Source organism: Martes martes (assembly GCF_963455335.1).
Source record: "Martes martes genome assembly, chromosome: 3".
In the NCBI taxonomy this organism is placed as follows: domain Eukaryota; kingdom Metazoa; phylum Chordata; class Mammalia; order Carnivora; family Mustelidae; genus Martes; species Martes martes.
Window position 1 is genome coordinate 92,977,677 of NC_137890.1, and position 21,136 is coordinate 92,998,812.

Sequence of the window (21,136 nt, forward strand, 5' to 3'; positions counted from 1 at the left end):
AGCCCGGGGCCGTGCATCCAGGCCTGAGAGGCCCGGTCCAGGGGGAGCCAGGCCTCCCAGCCAGCATGATTCACACCAGGCCCTTCCCACTTCCGTTTTCCCCTTTCTCCCCATGACAACATCTTGAACGAGTGCCTTTGCTGGCAAGCCCAAGCACTCTGGGGTTTTCTGCCCTGACGCGGCTCCCACGCTCAGCTGTGCACACAGCCCTTGGACAGGCCGCAGAGACTGTGTGTGGTGCTAGGAGTAACACACACACGTCCGGCCCACACAAACGTTCTCGGAGGCCGTGCTCCCTTGGGTAGGCCCGGCCAGGAGGACCAGTGTGGTGCCCCTGACTCTCTCAGCACCCGGTCAACCCTCTGGACAAGCCAGACTCTCCCCGCAGACTGTGAGCCCAGGCAGGGTAAGGACTGTCTGTGCAGCAGAATTCTCTACCCCACCAAGAATGGGAAAGGTCCTTGGAGAGAGAAAAATACAAACTAAGCTTTCTGCTCCTAGCCAAGATGGAATCACAGGGACCAGATTTAGGTTCCCACCCAAAACCACCAAACAACAAGACAAAACATTCAAAACAGGGATTTTCAAGACACTGAACAGCAGGCAACAAAGGAACGGTGGTCCCTGAGAGTCAGTAACAGAACAGGCTGGTGAGGCTGGAGCTGGCTTCCCCGAACTGCTGAGATGGGGCTGAAGTCCAGGGAGATGAAGGCAGGTAGAGTGTGTGTGACAGAATGCCAAGACGGCCGAGCCAAACAGAGAGAGAACATCGCCGATCTGCAGGGATCCCCCCAGGGAAACACAGGGGTCCCCCCCATGCAGAACACAGGGACATGCAGCTCCTTTCCCAGAACCAAGGAAAGAACCAGCCAGAAGGATGAGAGAGAAGAGCGCCACAGCAACCACAGGGCCAGCGCCTGGGCCCACCAGCCAGACTGCAGAATCTCCAAAGTCAAGGGCACTGGAGAAAGAAGTCAGAGGTTGTTGCCACAGCACTGAGGAATAATTACCCTGGGCACCGGTCCCATCTCACCAATCTTAACAGCAAGATGAAACCTTCTGAGGAAATCAGCCATGCCCCAGAGAAAGCTTGAGAATATTTATAGGAAAAACAAAAATTTTCAACATGCCACAAGAAAAAATTTACAATATCTAGCATGCATCAAAGACTACCAGGCATGCCAAACAAAACAGGAATAGACAACTTATAATAAGGAAAATAGCCAATTAATCCAAACCATGCCAGAGCAGACAGGGATTTAGAATCTGTAGACTAGAGTCTTAAAACAGTTATCATGACCATATGCCACATGTTCAAAAAGTCAAGTGGAGAGGCACCAGGGTGGCTCAGTTGGTTGGGCATCTGTTTTTGGCTCAGGTCATGATCCCAGGATCCTGGGATCGAGCCCCACACTGGGCTTCCCCACTCATTGGAGAGTCTGCTCTCCCTCTCCCTCTGCCTCTCCTACCCACCATGCTGCTTGTGCTCTCTCTTTCTCTCTCTCCGATAAATAAATAAAATCTTTAAAAAAAATAAAAAAAAGTCAAGCGGAGACACCAAGGACATAAAAAAACCTAATCAAACTTCCAGAGATGTGAAATACACTGCATGGGGTTAGTGGACGATTAGCCACCCCAGAAAAAAGATCTGTGAACTTGAAGAAATATTAATGGAAACTATCCAATATGAATGCCAGAGGGGAAAAAGAATTACAAAAGAAAAGGGCATGTGAGGGGTGCCTCACTGGCTCAGTCAGTAGAACAGCCAACTCTTGATAGCCCCATGATTGGTATAGAGATTACTTAAAAATAAAATCTTTAAAAAAGAAGAAAAGCTGAGGAACAACTTCAAGCTGCCTAATATATGTGTAATTGGAATCCCCAAAGGAGAGATGGGTAAGAAGAAATATTTGAAGAAATAATAGCTAAGAATGTTCGAAATGTAATGAAAACTGCAAAAACAAAATCTTAAAAGCAGCCTGAGCAAAGATGATTACCTGATATTGAGAAAGTCATTCCACAATGATAAAGGAGTGAATTCAAGAAGATAGAATGATCCACAATGTTTATGCACCTAACAACACAACTTCAAAATATATGAAGGGGTGCCTGACGGGTTCAGTTGGTTGAGTGTGCAACTCTTAATCTCAGGGTTGTGAGGTCAAGCAAGCCCCATGTTGGGTGTGGAGATCTCTTAAATTTATTTTTTTTTAAGATGTTATTTATTTGCTTGAGAGAGTTAGAGGGAGCGAGAGAGAGAGAGAGAGAAAGCGAGCGCACAGAGGGAGAGGGAGAAGCAGACTCCCCACTGAGCAAAAAGCTTGACACAAGGCTTGATCTCAGGACCCCTGAGATCATGGCCTGAACCAAAGGCAGATGCTTCACAAACTGAGCCACCCAGGTGCTTCAAAATCACTTAAAAAAAAAAAAATACATGAAGTAAAACCAGAAAGTACTGGTTTAACATCAGAAAGCCCAGTTACTGGGATTCACCATATTCTCTTATCCAACATGGAGAACAAAACAAGGATTCCTGCCCTCACTACATGTTGTCTACACTGTCCCGGAGGCTCCATAATCAGGATAAATAAGGCAGAATAAATAAATAAAAGGCATAGAGACTGCAAAGAAAAAAATAAAACTATCTTTATTCTCAGATGTGATCATTTATGTACAAAATCAGATAGAATCTACAAAATAGGTTACAAGAGCAGTACACAAAAATCAAATTTTGAAATGCTAGCAGATTGGAATTTTAAAATACCACTTATAATAGCTATGAAAGACATAAAATAGCTCAGGATCTATCTTAAAAAGATGTAGAACATCTGTACATTAAGCTCTAAGACATTGCTGAGAGAATTTAAAGTAGACCTAAAAAATGGAGGGACATACACCCTGTTCATGGTCAGATTACTCAACATTATTAGGATGTCAATTCTCTCCAACTTTGTCTATATTCCTCATAATCTCAATCAAAATCTTAAAAGTAGGGTTTTAGAAAAATTGCCAAGCTGATTCTAAAATTCATATAAAAATCCAAAGGATATGAAATAACCAAAGCAACTTTAAAAAAAAAAGAACAAATTTGGAGGGTTAACACTACCTGGTCTCAAGACTTACTATTAAGCTCAGTAATCAAGGAAGTATGGTGTTGGTGTTAACACAGACAAACAGATCAAAAGGACACAGGAAATATATATATATATATATATATATATATATATATATATATTGTATTTTTTTTAAGATTTTATTTATTTATTTGACAGAGAGAGAGAGATCAGAAGTAGGCAGAGAGGCAGGCAGAGAGAGAGGGGAAAGTAGGCTGCCCGTGGAGCAGAAAGCCCGATGTGGGGCTCGATCCCAGGACCCTGAGATCATGACCTGAGCCAAAGGCAGAGGCAGAGGCTCAACCCAATGAGCCACCCAGGCACCCCTATATATATATATATATATTTTTTTTTTTTTTTTAAATAAAGGTGCAAAGGCAATTTGGTGCAGAAAGAATAATCTTTTAACAAATGGCCCTGGAACAATTAGATAACTATATGCTAATAAATAAGTAAATATCTTTGATCCATATTTTGTACTACATGCTGATATTAACATATTAACTCGGTATGTATCACAGACCTAAATGTAAAACCTAAAACTTCAACACTCCTAAAACAAAAACATAAGAGAAAAATCTTTGTGACCTCAGTTTAGGCAAAGATTTCTCAGGCTCAATAACAAAAGCATGAGCTATAGAATGAAAAGATGAGCCACAGGCTGAGGGAAAATATGTGCAAAGGATATAACTGATAAAAGACTTGTATCCAGAATATATAAAGAACTCTCAAAACTGAATAATTAAAAAACAAACTAACCAAGCTTAAGGAAAAAAAAAAAAAAAACAAAAATGAAAAAGGCAGGGTAGAGCGAGAGTCTCTCAGACATGACACTGAACAATACATGCCAATACAAAAAAGCACACCAAAAGCAAACAATACCATTCATTAGGAAAATGCGAATTAAAACTAAAATTATTAAAAGAGCGTACATGGTCAATTAAAATTAAAGTAGCTAAAATTCAAAAGATTAGCCGTTCCAAGTGTTGGCAAGGACACGACAGAACTGGGACTCTCCTAGACTGCTGGTGGGAATATAAAATGGTACAATACTCTTGGTTAAACAGCTTTACAGTTTCCTAAAAAAGCCAAATATATCAACCTCCTAACCCAGACACACCTACCCTATCAGCCAGTCATTCCACTTCCCGGTATTTCCCCAAGACAAGGACGCCCGTGCCCACACAATGACTCTTACAGAAACGTTCACAGCAGCCTATGTGTAATAACCCCAAACTGGAAACAACCCAAATGCCCGTCAGCAGGTGCCTGGACAGACAGATTGTGGTATATCCACATGATTGAATACTACTCAAGGATAAAAGGGGGAGCTATGGATAAACACATCAGGGATGAATCTCGCGATAACTGTGCTGAGTGAAAGAAGCCAGACTGGAAGAAAAAAAAAAAAGTACATCCTGTTTGGTTCCCTTTAACTCCAGAAAATGCAAACTAATCTATAGAGACAGAAAGCAGAGCAGTGGTGGCCTAGGGAAGATGAAGAGGCGGGAGGAACAGATTACGGAAGGACAGGAGGAAACTTCTGGGGATGATGGATATGTCCCCTATCTTGATCGTGGAGATGGCTGGCATGTATAAGAAAAAACTTATCAAATTTCACGTTTTAAAAAAAAAACTCCACTGAGACGTGGTTTTATTTCCCCAACTATCAGATTGAGAAAGACCAAAAGGGTTGATAACAAAACTGTTGCCGTGGATATGAGGAAACAGGCGTTCTTATAGGTTGCTCATGGGAGTGTAAATCTCCATGGAAAGTGATCTGACAATATCTATCCATATTTAAAAAAAAAAATCCCATGCTTATGTCCAGAAATTTCATTTCTAAGAGATTATCTGCAAAGATATGCTCATATACGTGAAATGACATAAGGTTGTTCAATGCAACTCTGTTTATAGTGCCAAGTGTCCGTCAGTAGGGACTAGACGAAAAAAACCCGCAACTGATAGAACCAACCATATGCGGTATACCTCCCATGCACGAAGAATGAAGCAGCTCTTTATGGGTTCACACGGAACAGTAAGTGAAAAAGGCGGGTTGTAATACAGGTTGCATACTAAGCTTCCATTGGGGCATAAAAGAGAGAAAAGATGATCTATTCATTTTAATGCTACTTGCTTCTTTCTGGAATGATACACACAAAAACTAGCATCGGTGACTGGCCCTGGGAGGACAGCATAGGTGGGTTACAGCAGTGCCAGCAAGACCTCCTATATAAGTCTATATAACACCTTTATGCCTTTTGAAATGGTTAAGCATGTGAGTAGGTGACTATTCCCTAAATAAACAAGGATACATAAAAATTACAGGCAAGTGAAAAGTAAGTGAGGTTCATCTATATGGACAGATGTGGAAAGAGCACCAAGACATAGTGCTAGGTGAACACAAAGAAAACAAGGGGCAGAACGAACACTATCGGCCATATGATCTCATTTGGGTAAAAATTAAGTAATGACGATAAAATATTGGTCAATGTCGGTTGAGAAATGCTGAAAAACACATGCATACCCATGGTTGGTAGTTATCTCTAGGTAGTAGGATTTAGGGGGGCTTCTCACTCCACATTATCCATTTCCGAATGTTTAAAGTTTTTTATTTGTATTACGTTTGTATCACAGGGGGTAAAAAAAAGAGCTTCCTGGGCTGCCCTCCCCTGGGGCAGTTACTTCTCTTTAACCGCTTTCCTAGAAATATGAGTAGAGTTTAAACATTACCTCACCTTTGATAGGGAATTCTACCCCTTGAAATTTATCCAAAGAATGTGACCAGTTACGGTCAAAGATTTACATCTGCGGGAAAACATACACGTGAATGTGGTCGTAATGGACAAAAGTAAATTACAAAACAATCTATGAGATGTGATCCTGTGAGTGTAGAAAATACTAGTAAACAAACAGGAAAGGTCTAGAAGGGACGGAGGTGCTAAGGGGCTTCCCCACAAAGAGCATGTGGGCCTCAGGTCTCTGTGACTTTTACTTCTTTTTAAATCTTTTTTCTTAACTAGTTCACAAATCGTATTGTGTTTCTTCTTTTTTTTTTTTTTAAAGGAAGTTAATTACACTAATAATCTCAGACCATTTAAATATAAAGGTGTTTTTGAAGAACTAGTTATGATCAGGAAAAAAACCTTCTAAATTAAGGGCTAATAGGCCTGTCCCTTCCCCAGGGCCATGCTGCAGCCATCTGGACAGTCCCCTTCTGGAGCCAGGGGGCCAAACAGATGCCAAGCTGGGTCATGTGAAACACGGAGGCCCCGGATTTGTCCATAACAAGGGGATGGGGACCAGCCTGGGAAAGGACAAGCCCAGGGAAAACACTAACGGTTCTCCCTCGGAGAACTGGGGGTCATAGAAGGGACAGCAAGTGGACACACATCCTTTAGGAGCGGTCGGAGCGGGAGATGAAGCAGCCAGGCTGGGGCTGACGCGTTCCCCACTGTCCAGGCTGCCACAGAGGGGCCTCCCAGGCGGAGGGGGTCTCTGCTGAGAAAAAGGCTGTGTCCTGTCCTCCTCCCAGAGGTTAGAGCAGAGCCCCCGGTGGATGGGAAACCAACCCTAGGGAGGAGAGGGGAGCTGTCCCCCTGACTGTTCTACCTTTGGGAATTTGGGCAACTCCAATGAAACCAGAAAGCCTCGGTAGCTTCTGTAAAACGCAAATGAAAACTCCCCCCACACAGATCAAGCTGTCATCCTGGCAGGACCCGAGCGCCTGTCCCACACCTCGTGGTGGTGTTTGCCAAAGCAGTACATGATCTCAGAGGTCCTACGGTGGAAGAGCATTTAAAGGCGAGAGCACGGGGCACTTGGGTGGCTCAGTGGGTTAAAGCCTCTGCCTTGGGCTCAGGTCATGTTCCCAGGGTCCTGGGATCAAGCCCCGCATCGGGCTCTCTGCTCAGCAGGGACCCTGCTTCCTCCTCTCTCTCTGCCTGCCTCTCTGCCTACTTGTGATCTCTGTCTGTCAAATAAATAAATAAAATCTTTAAAAACAAAAAAATAAAAAAACGAGAGCACTTCCTGTGGCAATGCAAAGGTCAAGGGCTGCTTCCTTACTCAAGTAAATCAGTGAAGTGCCCACCCCTGAGTCTGCAAACCCCAGATGCAACCTTCTCTAATCACCAGAACAGAGAAACTGTGACCCCAAGCCCCGAATATCATGGCTAGAAATGATCTGTCCCAATCGCCTCATTTGACCGACAAGGAATAAGCTAGGAGAGGCGTCCCTGCCTAAGAAGGTCTTGTGCAAACTTCAGGCAAAGCCAGGCTAGAGCCTCGGTTACCGCACTGCATCTCTAAGACCTTTCCACCAAAGCAACCTGCCTCCCACCTAAATGTCCCTCCAAGTGCGTGTAAAAATATTGTACACAGAAATTATGTGTGGAGCTCAAATGAGCTATACAAGACATGTTTTAAATTATATAAAAAAGCAACTCTGCTATATTACAAACAAAGCATTTGACAACAATTGGTCTTACTCTCTCAAAGCAAGGTCACCGATCTGGAGACCGCTTGGCTGACTTATATTTCTTAGGAGAGGTGTCAAAGGACGTTGAATAAATGCCATTTTCTCCCACTGAAAAATCCCCCAAAATTCATTTATCAACAAACATTTACCAAACACAAATAAAGAGACAACTGCAAGTGAATTTTAATGAGTGTTACAAGCAAGAGAAAGTCCAGAGACAAGTGGGAGCCTAGGTCTGATGCAGGGCAGACTCCACAAAGGAGGTGACACTTGAGTTATTGGCTTCATGGATAGGAGAGGAGAGATATGGTAAGGACCAACAACAAAGGCCTTTAAAATCCTTATCAGTGGATGGAGGATGGATGGAGGATGGATGGATGGATGGATGGTTGATTAATAATGGAGGGATGGAAGATGGAGGATGGATTGAAGATGGATAGATGGAGGGAAGGACAAATGGATGAGAGACGCAGGGAGGATGGATGGATGATGAATGATGGATAATAATAGATGGATGGATGGAAGATCAGGATGGATTGAAGACAGAAGGCTGGCTGGCTGGATGGATGGATGAACAGACTAAAAGGTGATAGGGGAAGCATGAAGGGATGGGTGATGGAGGGAGGATGGACAGATGATGGAGGAAGGATGGATGGATGGATGGATGTAGGGAAGATGAATGGATGGATGGATGAATGACCACTACTACCCTCAAAGCACTGAAAGTGCTCCTGAGGATTCTGAGGAGTGTTCTAAGAACCGGATTCATCTTCTCTTCCTTTTTCCACCAGCCATCAGGGTCACCAAGAGGTCTTTGTGGGGAGTTATCTTCAGGGAGTAGGTCAACAATAGGCAAAGCTCTTGCCTACAGATGGACAAAGGTTACTAGAATGAGAAGCGGTAGGTGCCTATTTGCTGGGAATTCCCTCTTTCCCACTGGTGTGCCTGGCCTCCCTTGCAGAACAAAAATACTGGAGAAACTGAGTCAGGCCAAACCCAAGGGACAGAGAATCACTTTGCTGCCCAATGCCCCATTCCCCAAAGAACCTGGGTTCCTGTGTGCTTATGCCTCATGACCTGAAGTTAACCCACAGATAACAAGGGACATCCCTAGGATCACAGAGCCACCCCTTCAAAGCATCCCTAGACTCTCATGAAGGGCCCTTCTGCAGACTGCCAGAGCCCCTCTCCTCGCCTTACCCTACAAGTAACACTGACCCACCCTCTAGGTTCCAGAAATGCCATGCTCTGTCCACCATTCATCCTTAGTTGCTCAGCCTGGACTGTCCTTCCTTCCCCTGCCCCTCCATGGCAAAGTCCCAATCCTGGAGACCCGGTCTGGTTCTCTTCTGGAAGAAGCCTTCCAGGAGTGCTCAGGGACCACTGTTGAGTTGAACACATGAGCCACTGCCAAAAGGCCCCCACTCCCATTATTCTGACCCAGGACCCCGCAGTCCCTGACTCGTAGCTGCCAGGAAAAGTCCGGTATAAAATTCATCGTGAAGCGAGAAACCGACAAGCCTGGGGCCCAAAAAACAGACATATCCAGTTTCTCTCCGACAACGGTTGAGGGCAATCCCTGCTCCTGGCAACATTCCTCTGTAGCTGTCTTTTGAGGTCACGCTGGCCAATTCATGGCTTTCCTAATGTAGCCTCCCCACTAGGCATGGAGACACTTGGAAGAAGATGCACATTAGAGAACCCTGCTGGGATCTCAGAGGCCAGCGGCTCTTCACCAAGTTAGCAAGGTGTGTGCTTCCGGCGGTGAGCTTAATAAGCGCAAGGCACATAACAGATGTTCCAGTAAGTGCTAGCTGATTGACTGATGGATTGCTCAAGGAATTCCTCGTGATGGCGGTGGCCACATTGTTTCCAATTCAAGGCACAGAAAAGAGAGTTGAAGATTTCCGGCCCGGTGTGAGAGCTAGGTGTGAAAGGGTGCTGCTGCCTGCTTCGCCAGCCCCAGCGAGAAGAGGACCAGAGCCCTGGAGCGTGGGTCAGGGAGGAAACCCTAGCTGGTGACAGCTCCCCCAGGGTTTCCCGATTGTAGCATGGGTAACATTTGGAGTTGGATAATTCCTTGTTGTGGGGGCTGGCAAAGCAGTTACTTACGAGATGCCAGTAACACACTTATTAGATGTCAGGAACACACACACACATACACACACACACCCCTCCAAGCTGTGACAACCAAAAATGTCTCCGGATATTGACAAACGACCCCTGGGGGAAAATCGCCCTGGTTGAGAAATGGTGCGGTGGCCCAGCTGTTCCCAGGGCAGCACTCAGAAGCCACGGCCAGGAGAGTAAATCTCACTCTGCTCAGGGCTCTTCTCCCAATGACAGGTAAACATGAAGATTATCCAGTGTCTGCAAGACTCAGTTTATCCATCTACAAAATGAGATCATAGTCTGCAAGTGACTTGCATGTTTCTAGGTGTGCAGAAGGCACTCAGTAACTGTTTTTCCTGGATTTGTACATAGTTCTTCTGAAAACCTCAAGCCAGCATCTTCAATCTCTCCCCCAAAGCTACCACTGGAAATCCACTAAGGCCTAATGATGGCTTCTTAGCTGTCCAAATACTTTGGCCAAGCTAGGCCACTTTTCAGAATCTATTCTAAAGTCATGATCAGAATTTCAGGCAAACATTTACATCAAAGACATCTGTTCCAGCATCATCTATAACAAAAACTAGAAACAATCAAGGGGCTCCTGGGTGGCTTAGGCGGTTAAGTGGTTAAGTGTCTGCCTTCAGCTCAGGTCGTGATCTCAGGGTCCTGGGATGGAGCCCGGCCCTGTGCTCCCTGCTCAGTGGGGAACCTGCTTCCCCCTCTTCCTCTGCCCCTGTATCCTCCCTCTTGCTCTCTCGCAAATAAATAAAATCTTATGGAAAGTACCTAGATGTCCATCAACAGATTAATGGATAAAGATGTGATGTATACATACAATGGAATAATACGCAGTCATCAAAAAACCCCCGAAATTTTGCCGTTTGCAACGACATGGATGGAACTAGAGGGTATTATACTGAGCAAAATAAGTCAATCAGAGAAAGACAATTATCATATGATCTCTCTGATATGAGGAATTTGAGAGGCAGGGCAGGGGGTTGTGGGGGGTAGGGAAGGAGAAAATGAAACAAGATGGGATCAGGAGGGAAACAAACCATAAGAGACTCTTAATCTCACGAAACAAACTGAGAGTTGCTGGGGGGTTGGGGGGAGGGTAGGGATAGGGTAGCTGGGTGATGGACATTGGGAAGGGTATGTGCTATGGGGAGTGCTGTGAATTGTGTAAGCCTGCTGATTCACAGACCTGTACCCTTGAAATAAATAATACATTCCATGCTAATAAAAACAATATAAATATAAATAAACTAGAAACAATGTAAGTATCCAACCATGTAAGAGGATAAAATAAAAATAAGATAGAGGCAGGTAAAGGAATATTATGTTGCCCAGAAAGACCCCACATGAATAGAAATTACTCATTAGTAACCATGGAAAAATGTCTATGATATAATGTTGAGTGAATCAAGAGTTAGCGACTAGACACAATGTGACTTCAATTTCGTAAGAAAATACAGGGCAAAAATATTATTTCATATAAAACAATAGAAAGAGACTAGAAGGATATTTAATGAAATTTCCCTCTTTATGTTCTGTGGTTCTCAGGGGTTTTTTTGTAAAAAAGCATGCCTGAGCCTTAAGATCTTGTGGGAAAGATATTTTGCTGTTGTTTTTCATATTTTTACATCAGAAGAGAAGGCTTTCCTTGAATCCCCAAGTGCTAACTCAAAGCCCAGACCTTGAACACAGAGACCCTAGCCATGCAAAGAAAAAAAATGTAAACCTAAATAAAGGGAAACGCAAAGAAACAGAAAGAGAAAAAGGATCAACAGGGCTAAGTCTACTGGTAAACAGCCTGAGGTACCCACAGGGTGAGCTGGGCTGGGCAGGGCTGTGGGTGAGACCCAGGCCTGCCCCACGCACCGCTCTGCCTGCCTGGCTGGTCCAGCCACCGGGTGACCGGAGGGGGACACACAGCGCTCACTCAGGCAGCCAGCTCGGTAGATGCCTAGTAGATGCCCATGACCAGGCACTGGTCTAGGAGCTTGGCTCTCCCAGCTGAAATCATCGAAAGCACGAACAGGACTCATATACCACACAGGTGGGTGGTGGGGGTCCAGGTTGGGGAGGTGGTCAGCTAGGACCCTCAAGCTCAACACACCCAGGCCTCCAAGCCAGATTCCAAAGGCACCATTGGCCTTAAGCCGCCTCTGGATTTTCTTCCTGCCACTACGACCCAGTCAAGGTTGGGCCTCTTGAAGATGCCCGGGGATGGCAATTGAGGAAGTATCACACTAGAGCATGGGGGGGCTCAACCCTTCCTGGTATGACAGCCGGGTGGAGAGCTGGGGGCCTGAGGGGCCTGCAGGGCCTGGGACTGAGGGCTGGATCTGGAAGGTTTGGCACCCAGGAGCTGCACCGTAAAGTCCTGGAGGAGAGGGGCATCCCACTTCCCTCTTCCCACAGAGCTCCCAGAGGAGCTGAGCACGCATGGGCGGGAGACCATACTGCAACTTCAGACCTGCCGAATGCCTCCCAACAGCCTCCATCTGAACCAGCCACACCACGGGTGACAGGGGATCCACAAGTCCCAAGTCCCAAGTTCAGAGGCATCCAAGTTTTCTTTTCTCAGGTTCTCTTGAAGTCCTTGCCCAGGGCACTTGAACCATCCACACAAAGTTAACAGTCTGCAAAGCAGGACCCTATAGATCACAAAGGCCCCAGAGGCTGGCCCAAGCTGTCGGAGCCAGAGGCCTGTGGCGACCCGAGGGTCCAAGGCCAGCCAGGCCTCACTCATGGGAAAGGCCACCGGTCCTGGGACCCTGGACTTGAGCAGGGACCCTGCTGGGCTCTCACGTGCAGCCTCATTTAAAACTAAAATACACCAGTCAGGCAGCTGTCGGGACACACACTCTGAGCTGAAAAGCAAGGGCTTGAGAGAAACCAGGCAGGTGCTGATGTTCAGAGGCCCTGCACGTGTCAGACTCCTTCCAGGCTCTTCTGTGCCTTCTTCCTGTGAGGATGACTCAAGTCATAGTGAGACAGGATGTTCTGGAAAGACAGTGACGCCGGGGAAGTGTGCGGGGACGGGGAGCTGTGACGGGGATGGGATGCCAGGAGGCACTGCAGGACACTCGGGCGGCCAGCTGACCTCGCGGGTGCACATGAGCTGGGCAGAGGTGGGGGAGACTCACCCCACGGGCCGTCCTCTAATGCGGGCAGGCTCCTTCTGGCCCCCAGGCCCGAGGTCAGCACTGCGTGGGCAGGGCCGGGGCCACCCCCTCCTTTCCACACGCCCACTCCTGCCGGACTATCTCCTTCCTACCTTCCTTCGGAAGCCACAGACACCCACAAGGTAGGCCTGTCAGCCAAGCCTCGGCGTGAGTGGAACTTCCAGAATGTCTGCTCAAACTGTGAAACACCAAACTGGGCCGTAAGGGGGTCCCACTTCTGGCCCCTTCGCCCATGAGCACAGAGACAGCAGCTGTCACGAAGCACAGGAGGGTTCTTAACACAGGAAAGAAAAAGGAGTCAGGGTGCCTGGGTGGCTCAGCGGTTCAGCGTCTGCCTTCATTTCAGGGCATGATCCCAGGGTCCTGGGATCGACCCCCATGTCAGGCTTCCTGCTCAGCACAGAGAGCCTGCTTCTCCCTCCTCCTCTGCCCCCTGCCCTACTCATGTGTTCTCTCTATCTCGCTCTATCTCAAATAAATGAATAAGCTCTTAAGCAGCTGATCATGCAGCTAAAAGTCTTAACAATCTGCTAAGACCCATCCTAGGTTATCCATCCAGCCTTACAGATGCCAACGCTATCCCTTTTCAGTGCAAAAGTCACCAAGGAATCGAGGACAACACAGAAAGAAAACACTAATCCCCATTATCTCACCCTAAAAATCCTCCATATAATGCAGATCTCAGAACCCCTCTTGACAAGAATTCTCTCTCATTCACTAGGTACTCCCTGGGGCCTGAAAATCTGCATATTTAACAAGGTTCCCACCTAAATCTGAATCTCATCCAGGAGTCCCAGGAACCCCACTTAGAGGTGCCTGAGGCCTTATTCTCAGATTTGCCTCTGTAACTCATTTCCACTTCTGACTTCATTCTCTTATGCTATTTCTTTTTTGTAGAAGTGCATCTTGGGAGAAGGAAAAAATATCTCATTCTTGGAGGGATCTGATAGTTAAGGGACTTATGGATGTATATGTATTTCAGAATAAATGTATATACAGATCACACATCCCACATTGACACTGAATGGGAAGAGCAACTTAACATACTATATTACATATTTGAGCAACAGACTATATTATACACATTATCATACACATTTCCATAGATGAAGACATCTGAATTACACTCAAACCTGAAAATTCCTCACTGTGCAGCGGTGGAGCCTAATTTCTCCTTTCCCTACATAAGCAAGGCAAGGCATGCACACACTCAGTCCGGGGACACCAGACACGTCCCCTCACCTTGATCTCCGTAGACAGCAAGGGCCGGCCCTAAATATGCTGTCACAGCTTGGACACATAATGTATCACCATAGCATAACCTACCCCAGTCTGCGGAAATGTCTGAGTGATGTGCCTTCAACCTGTCATCGGACCACGATGACCTCAATTTTTGGAGAAGTCAAGTCAAAACTCTCCCCTTATCTTCAGAAATCCAAGACATATTTATGTGTCATCCCTCCTTTGGCTTGCCCGTAACCTTCAAGAAAGTCTGAAAAGGCTATCACCACCCCCGCCACCCACCGATGTCCTCAAGTTCATGCCCATCTACGCTCACAACGTGACCGCATCCCAGAGGTGCCCAAGCCCTGTTGTGGGCTAGGGAGAATGACTGGTGGGAAAGTGGGACATAGTCCTTGAGTAGCACCTCACTACAGAGTGAGGGAGACCCACACTTTCTCCAGATTCCGGTCCTCTCACCCTGCCTACTGTCTGATTCTTAGGGTGGGTAGTGAGAGACAGGGTGTCCTGGCTCCCAGGATTCTGAAGCCAAGGAATCCTAGATGACCTTTGCCAAGGTCCCCCTTTCAGAGTCAAAAGAACTTGCACAGGGTCAGCAGCTCTCCCTCTCCCTCAGGGTAACCCCAAGGGTTTGGGCTGATTTTTCTTCATATGCACTCATCCATCTCACTAACTCTCTGCCTCAACTCTTGCCAGAGGAAAACAGCCTGAAAGATGATGTATGTAAGGAAAGATTCCTAGCAAATGACAAAGATGGGGAGGGGACATCAAAGGCCCTTGACCCTCTCCACCTGGGTTGGGTCATATTCCTCTTTGAAGATCAGTTCAAAAGGGAAGCCCCTCTTGGTTCCCAAAGCAGAGCTAGTTCAATCCCATGGGTTATGTTACCTTGAGAGTCATGCTGGAATAATTTAAATGCATTTGTGTCCTCCCCCACAAGAAACTTGGGAAGACTTCTATCACCTTCTTCTTAAGCCACTGTTTGGTGAATTGTAGATTCGCAAAGAAAGAATCAACAAATTAAGAGCTATTTTCTGGCCATCAAGGTCTGCCTTACACTGCAAATACTTACATATTAATCTCCCCATCTCAGGTTTAAAAATATGGACTTGGTTTTTTTTTTTTTAACTCCCAACATAATGAATGAATTTAAATATTAGAAGTTGAAATTATTTAGTAAATCATTTCACCTGCAAGGCTCCTATTTGCATAACATTAATTCATGATGGCAGCTGAAACAAATTCATCACATTCTGTATATTAGAAGCTGATTTATGTAGGAATTGAAAAAAATCATGAGCTCAAAATTATGTTGACATGACGTACATAGTCAATGGAGAAAGATTTTTCTCTTTCCTTCCCCCTACCCTTTTTTTAAAATCATCCAAACAACTGAATTATGGTGAGGAGGAAAAGGATCTGAGCAGAGAGGAAGGAGACGAAGGAAATGAATAATGCTAAGCCTCACGTGTGTGGCAGGCTCTCAGTGAGCATAGACACACACTCTCTGGTTATTAATGTCAAGTATGCCAAAGATACGCTGGAAAATCATTACCATTCATCGCCACTAACCGCCATTAAATTTCAATCAATTCAACTTAGCACAAGTGTACTTGAGCGGCCCTTACAGTTCCTTATAAATGTGGCTCAAAAGTCGGGCTGACTTATTGCATTGTCCACCGCACAAAGAAGCATGCCTAAGCGTCTGCTTGGACCCGGGGACGGATGCTCTTTTAACATCCTAAGCATTCAGAGATCTTTCTTTTTCTGAACTAAGAGGTCTCGCATCCATGCAGGTCAAGACGAGTGGGGGGAGGGGGAGGACAATTCTGAGAGACCGCCACTCCTTTCCTGCCTTTCTGGTGGGGACAGGGCTACGGGAGGCCTTCTTGCTTGTAGTCAGTCTCCCATATGCCCTACAGAAAGTTTCTGACGCCCCAGAAGTTTGGTGGCGTCAGAAACATGGCCCCTCTGTCTCCTGGCTCTGGCGAAATGATCTCAACCCATTCTGCAAACTGAACTGACCTCGAACCCCTTCCCCACCACCCTGCCCCGGGAAGGGGAGGGCGAGCCAACCCTTCGAGAGCGGGGGAGGGGAGGGGGGCCTGGGCCGCAGCTTTGGGAAACCGCGCGCTTCCCAGGTGCGGAGCAGCGGGTCCCGCGCGCTCTGGGGCGCTCGCGCAGCGACAAAGGCGGCAGCGGCGTGGACCCACTGGGATCGGGCCCGCTGGCTTCCTTCCCGACTCGCCACGAGCACGGTCCAGCCTGCCGCCACTCGCCGGAGGCTGCCGGTGCGCCCGCGGGACAATGTGGCCATTGTTCGGGCGCCGCAAACCAGGCCTGCGGGCAGGTGGGAGGAAGGCGGCGCGGCCAGCACTTGGGGCACCGAATGTCCCCCGAACGCGGGCACGGTCCCGTCGGCCTGGATGCGCAGCCTCCCGGGCCAGCCCTCCGCGGGGTGGCAAGTGGAGGGGATGAGGGGCGGGAGTGGGTGTCCCGGACAGGAGGGGAAAGCAGAGAGAAGGGAAGAGAAGGAAAGGAGACGGAGAGAGAGACAAAGAGGGTGGGAGAAGGACATGAGGAGAGAGGGGGAGAAATAAAGAAACGAAAGAGGAAATGGGGGAAGAGAGATGTTAAAGCAGAAGGAGGTGGGAGGGAGCAGAAAGGGGCGGGGAGGGGGGGGAGATAGAAAGGAGACAAAGAGGAGAGAGAGCAGGGGAGAAAGAAGAGTAGGGCTAAGAGAGACAGACAGACACATGTGCTCCAGAACTGGATGTACCGCAAGCTGCCCAAGAAGCCTCTGGAAGGAGTAAGAGTTCACCCTCTTTCGTAGAGGGAAGCGGTTCCAAACCCCGCCGAGTCAGCGAAGTGTAATCACACCAGGGGCTTTGCTTAATTACAGGTTTGCAAGCAGGGCTGGAGGAAGAGAGATACTTAACTGTGTCCCCGGGAAGGCCTAGGCAGGCACTCAACCGGTTTGTAAGTTTGGGGAATACAAATATCCATGTCCACCCAACCCTGGCCCAAAGCTCCCCCAGAACCAGAAATCTTGGAGGATGAGGCTGGGCGTCTGCAACGCCGTAGACTCAGGCTGACCAGGAACAGCCATCCTCTCCAACCTTTGAATGTTCAGTCAGGACAGGAGCCCCAGGCTCCCCAGTGCTGGTCAGCGGGGAGGCCACAGGCCTGGGGAGGCCCCGCCTCAGCCTGAAACACCGCCACCCGCCCTCCTCCTCCCACCTCCCCCTTCTCCCCCCTCACTCGCAGGAGGCCAGGGGCCCTCGGCCCAAGGGGGGAAATCAATCCCGTGCTAATGAATAAAAAGTCCCCTTTATTTCACTGCTGTTTTTGGTTCATTAAATTTTCCACAGATTTGCAGAGAAGAAAACATAATCAATAAACCTTGACAAAAGTGAACGTGTGAAAATGGTCGGAGAATGGAAAAAGCAGATAAAAGTGATATCCGATCACAGATTTCAGCAGCAGATGACAAGCTGGGCCTGCAGAAGAATCTCAGTGGACCATCACCCCTTGGCGGCTTTCCTTCCCTTTGCTGAAACTCTTCATTCAAGACAATAGCAAATGCACTAAAACTTTTTTCTTATGCTAATGCCTGAAACCGGGCACTCACAGTTAAAACACACTTCCCAGCAACCTGTTGTTTTTTTTTAACAACACACATGCACACACACAAAACTGCATTGACTTATTCAATTTAAATTCAAAAAAAAATCTCAAAAACGGTTTAATATTTACCCTTTGGTCCCATCTTAACTGAGTTATGTTCCCCCACTTGGCATGTTTTTAAAGAAACCAGAATCAGAACACAAACAGGATAATTGAGGATGCTTCTATTTGTGAAGGACTTAGGATAAATAAGATATTAACCCCGAAGAATGTATACTGTTCTTATTGGTGCATTTTTTTCAGAGTTTTCAACAAAGTTTTGTAGGTTAAGGATGCTTTTGTCACCCTTGAAATCTAAAAACAATGAACAATGATTTTTTTTTTAATGCTATATTCCACAGCAAACACTTAAATTAATTTTAGAGAAAATGAGTAATATTGAGTCTGGTGTCCTGTGTTTATTTGAAAACCACAAAGCCACTGCCCTTTTCCAACAGACACTACCAAACACCAATGTTCCCTTCCTTTAGGGTCTTTTAAGCAAGCCCGAGGAAACAATTACAGAATAGCTCCTCTCCCCGAGGTCTTTAGACTCCAGTAAGCCTCGTTCACTGGAAATTGCTGCATATTCTGGTGGTCGGTACAAACACCTAGTCCGCCTCCGAATTTTCTGGAATCTGAGACTAGTTCCCCTCTTTGGCATTCTTCACGTGTTTCATTTGTCCGTGCCTCTGACACTTACTGAAAAGAAGAAAGGGGGGAACTGCTTCCCTGGGGTTCCCTTTCAAAGGGCCCTGGCCCAGCGGGGAGCAGCTGCAGCTGTCCAGGGCGAGGCCCCACCTGGCCTGGAAGCCCCCCCACCCACAGCCGCCGCCACTGCCACCACCACCACCACCCCCCTGCCCCGTGCACCCGGGAATGGGCCCTGGCACAGGTAGGGCCTTCCCCCCCACACACCCCAGCCTAAAGAAGCCAGACGGGTTGCTCAAGCCAGCGTCAGGAGGGAGCGTCGTTCAGATGAAAGGAAGTCCTGCTGAACACACACTTTCCCAAGAAAAGGCAAACTGCCGCACCCCTAGGGGACAGAAGGATGCAGGATTCCCTTCTGAGCGTTAACAAGCCAATGGGGTGTGTAGGGGTTTCAGAGGGCACATGACAACCTCCTGGTCTCATTTAAAGGGAATTGCTGGCATCGGTGGGGCGAACCACCCCATCCCCCCGCCGAGGGGTGGCCAAGAGAGAGGCCCCAATGGAAGAAGGAAGGGTGTTTATTAGACAAATATCCAATTTTGTCTGCCTGCCTGCTGAATCCCCTGGCTTGCTAATCCAGCCCTACGGGCTGCACTGTGTACAGGGCACTTGTGGGAGTACAAAAAGCATGAAGTATTTGTGTATTTTTCAGTCGGCAGTGCAAACAAGCCAGCTACAGTACAGAGCCTCCAAGACCCCCACAGCCAGGCGAGGAGCCACTGACCAGTGGCCCTGTGGCCCCCTCTTCCGACCAGGCAACTCGAGGGATTTCTTCTGTCCGACACTCCCCCCACAAGCGGGCAGGAGTGCCCCTGAGAAAGTGGAGTGGTGCTCTAGAAAGGCCTCATCTAATTCCACACACGCTTCAAGGTGGGCCAAGTCCAAATTTCCCTCCAAGGCCATGGCCAGGCCAGGGTTAGTACAAGCTGGAGAGGAGCCTGGGGGTGGGGTGGGGGGGTTCTGCTGGAGGTCTCCGAACACTGCAAATTCCCCTCAGAACAATTCCCACAGAGGATAAAAACATCTCTACCCGTCCCACCCTGTTCCTCTCGGGCCTGGCCCTGGTATGGGGGGTGGGGGTGGGGTTCTTACTCTCAGCCTCACCCACTGACTTTGCAAACAGACTGCTCTGACCACAGAGGGGAGCTGGCAGGTTCACCCCAAGGGCTAGCTCCTGGGCAGGTGGGCTCTATGCCTCCACGGTGATCTTTCTGCATTAGTGTCAGTCTCCCTAGAACCACTAAATAACCTCCCGAAATCAGACTTCTCCAAGCAGCAGGACAAACACAAGACCATCCTCAAGATTACAGAACATTAACTTCACTTTGCAACTCTCAGACAAGTGACCACTTTCCTTCTGTCTGGGTCTGAATGGAATTTAAATCCAGGAGAGAACATCCCCACAATTTCCTCCAACCTTCCGTCGGTGGGAGGGAAAGCAGCAGGTCCAGGAAAACGAAAGCAAGAAAGCTGTAGGAAGAGGAGCGAGGAGTGCAGTTAGAGGAACCAGCCGTGAGAGAGGCCTGGAAGGCACGCTTCTGCAAGTCTACATTCTACTTTCTAGACCTGACGCCCCAGGGCACACCAGAAGCTGGGAAAAGCCTAAATAAAGAACATCAAAATTAAAAGCAGCCAAGCATGGCCAGGGTCTCCCTCCCCTCCCCTGGGGGGAGACCAGCCCAGGTAGCCACACAATGAATTGCCTCCCGACTGAGCCACTGCAAAGCCAAGCTCCCAGGCGCAGGGAGGCCTTACTCCCAGACCCTGGGAAGCCCAGAGAAGGAAACCCCCAGCCAAGGTAAGGAAATGGGCGGGGAGGGGGCTTGTAGGTGAAGTGGCCAGAGCAAACAGAGCTCATCAGGGGGACTTAAGACGAGTCCGCCTATCCCTCCGCTTTCTACCGCTGTATATTTTGGATTTCACAGTTTATTTACTTTACTTTTTGGCACTGAGCCCCCTGAGCATGCCAATACAATATTTGTTTAAACACTATTTTATGCCGCTTGTGAGGGAAACGTTTACTTTCAAATTCTCCAACATCCCCCAGAGCCTCGTCTGCAAACAGCGTATGAGCGTTTTACAACTGCTCCCTTTATCTGAAGCTGTCGGGATTAAACCTTCACACGCCCGGCGAGGGCGGCGGGGCTGGGGCCCAGGATTCCGCCGCGGCCACTGGGCTGCAAAGCCCGAGCCAGAGGCCGTGCACCCAGCGGGATGCCCGGGTTGGGAGGGCAGAGCGGCGCATAAAACATCCCCCGCCCAGGGCCCTGCACCAGACTTGCGAAGGGTCTACTTTTCCAGCGGGGAAAATTTGGCTCTCTACCCAGAGAGCCAAATAAAAAATTATACCGAAAAGAAGGGAGTGGGGAGAGAGAGAGAGAGAGAGAGAGAGAGAGACACCCTAGAAAAGGGGGGTCCGTGGAGGCCCGCAAGCGCCTCCGCCGCCGATCACCCGGCTTGAAGCGCGCGGGCTCCATCCCGAGCTCCTCGTGCTGTAAAAGTCGGGTTTCCTAGGAAATGACAGCAATTACTGCCGGGCTGAAAAGGCGCCGAGTAGGGTGGACTTCCAGCTCCCCGACGCGGCAGGCGTACTCACACTCATACACTCACAAGTACACGCT

The 21,136-nt window shown here is 48.0% G+C and overlaps 1 protein-coding gene across 1 annotated transcript in view; it reads right to left on the minus strand.

Moving 5' to 3' along the window:
• The window catches only part of GLI2 (GLI family zinc finger 2), a 243,339-nt gene that overhangs the window by 220,835 nt on the left and 1,368 nt on the right, over window positions 1-21,136 (minus strand). The window lies entirely within an intron of this gene.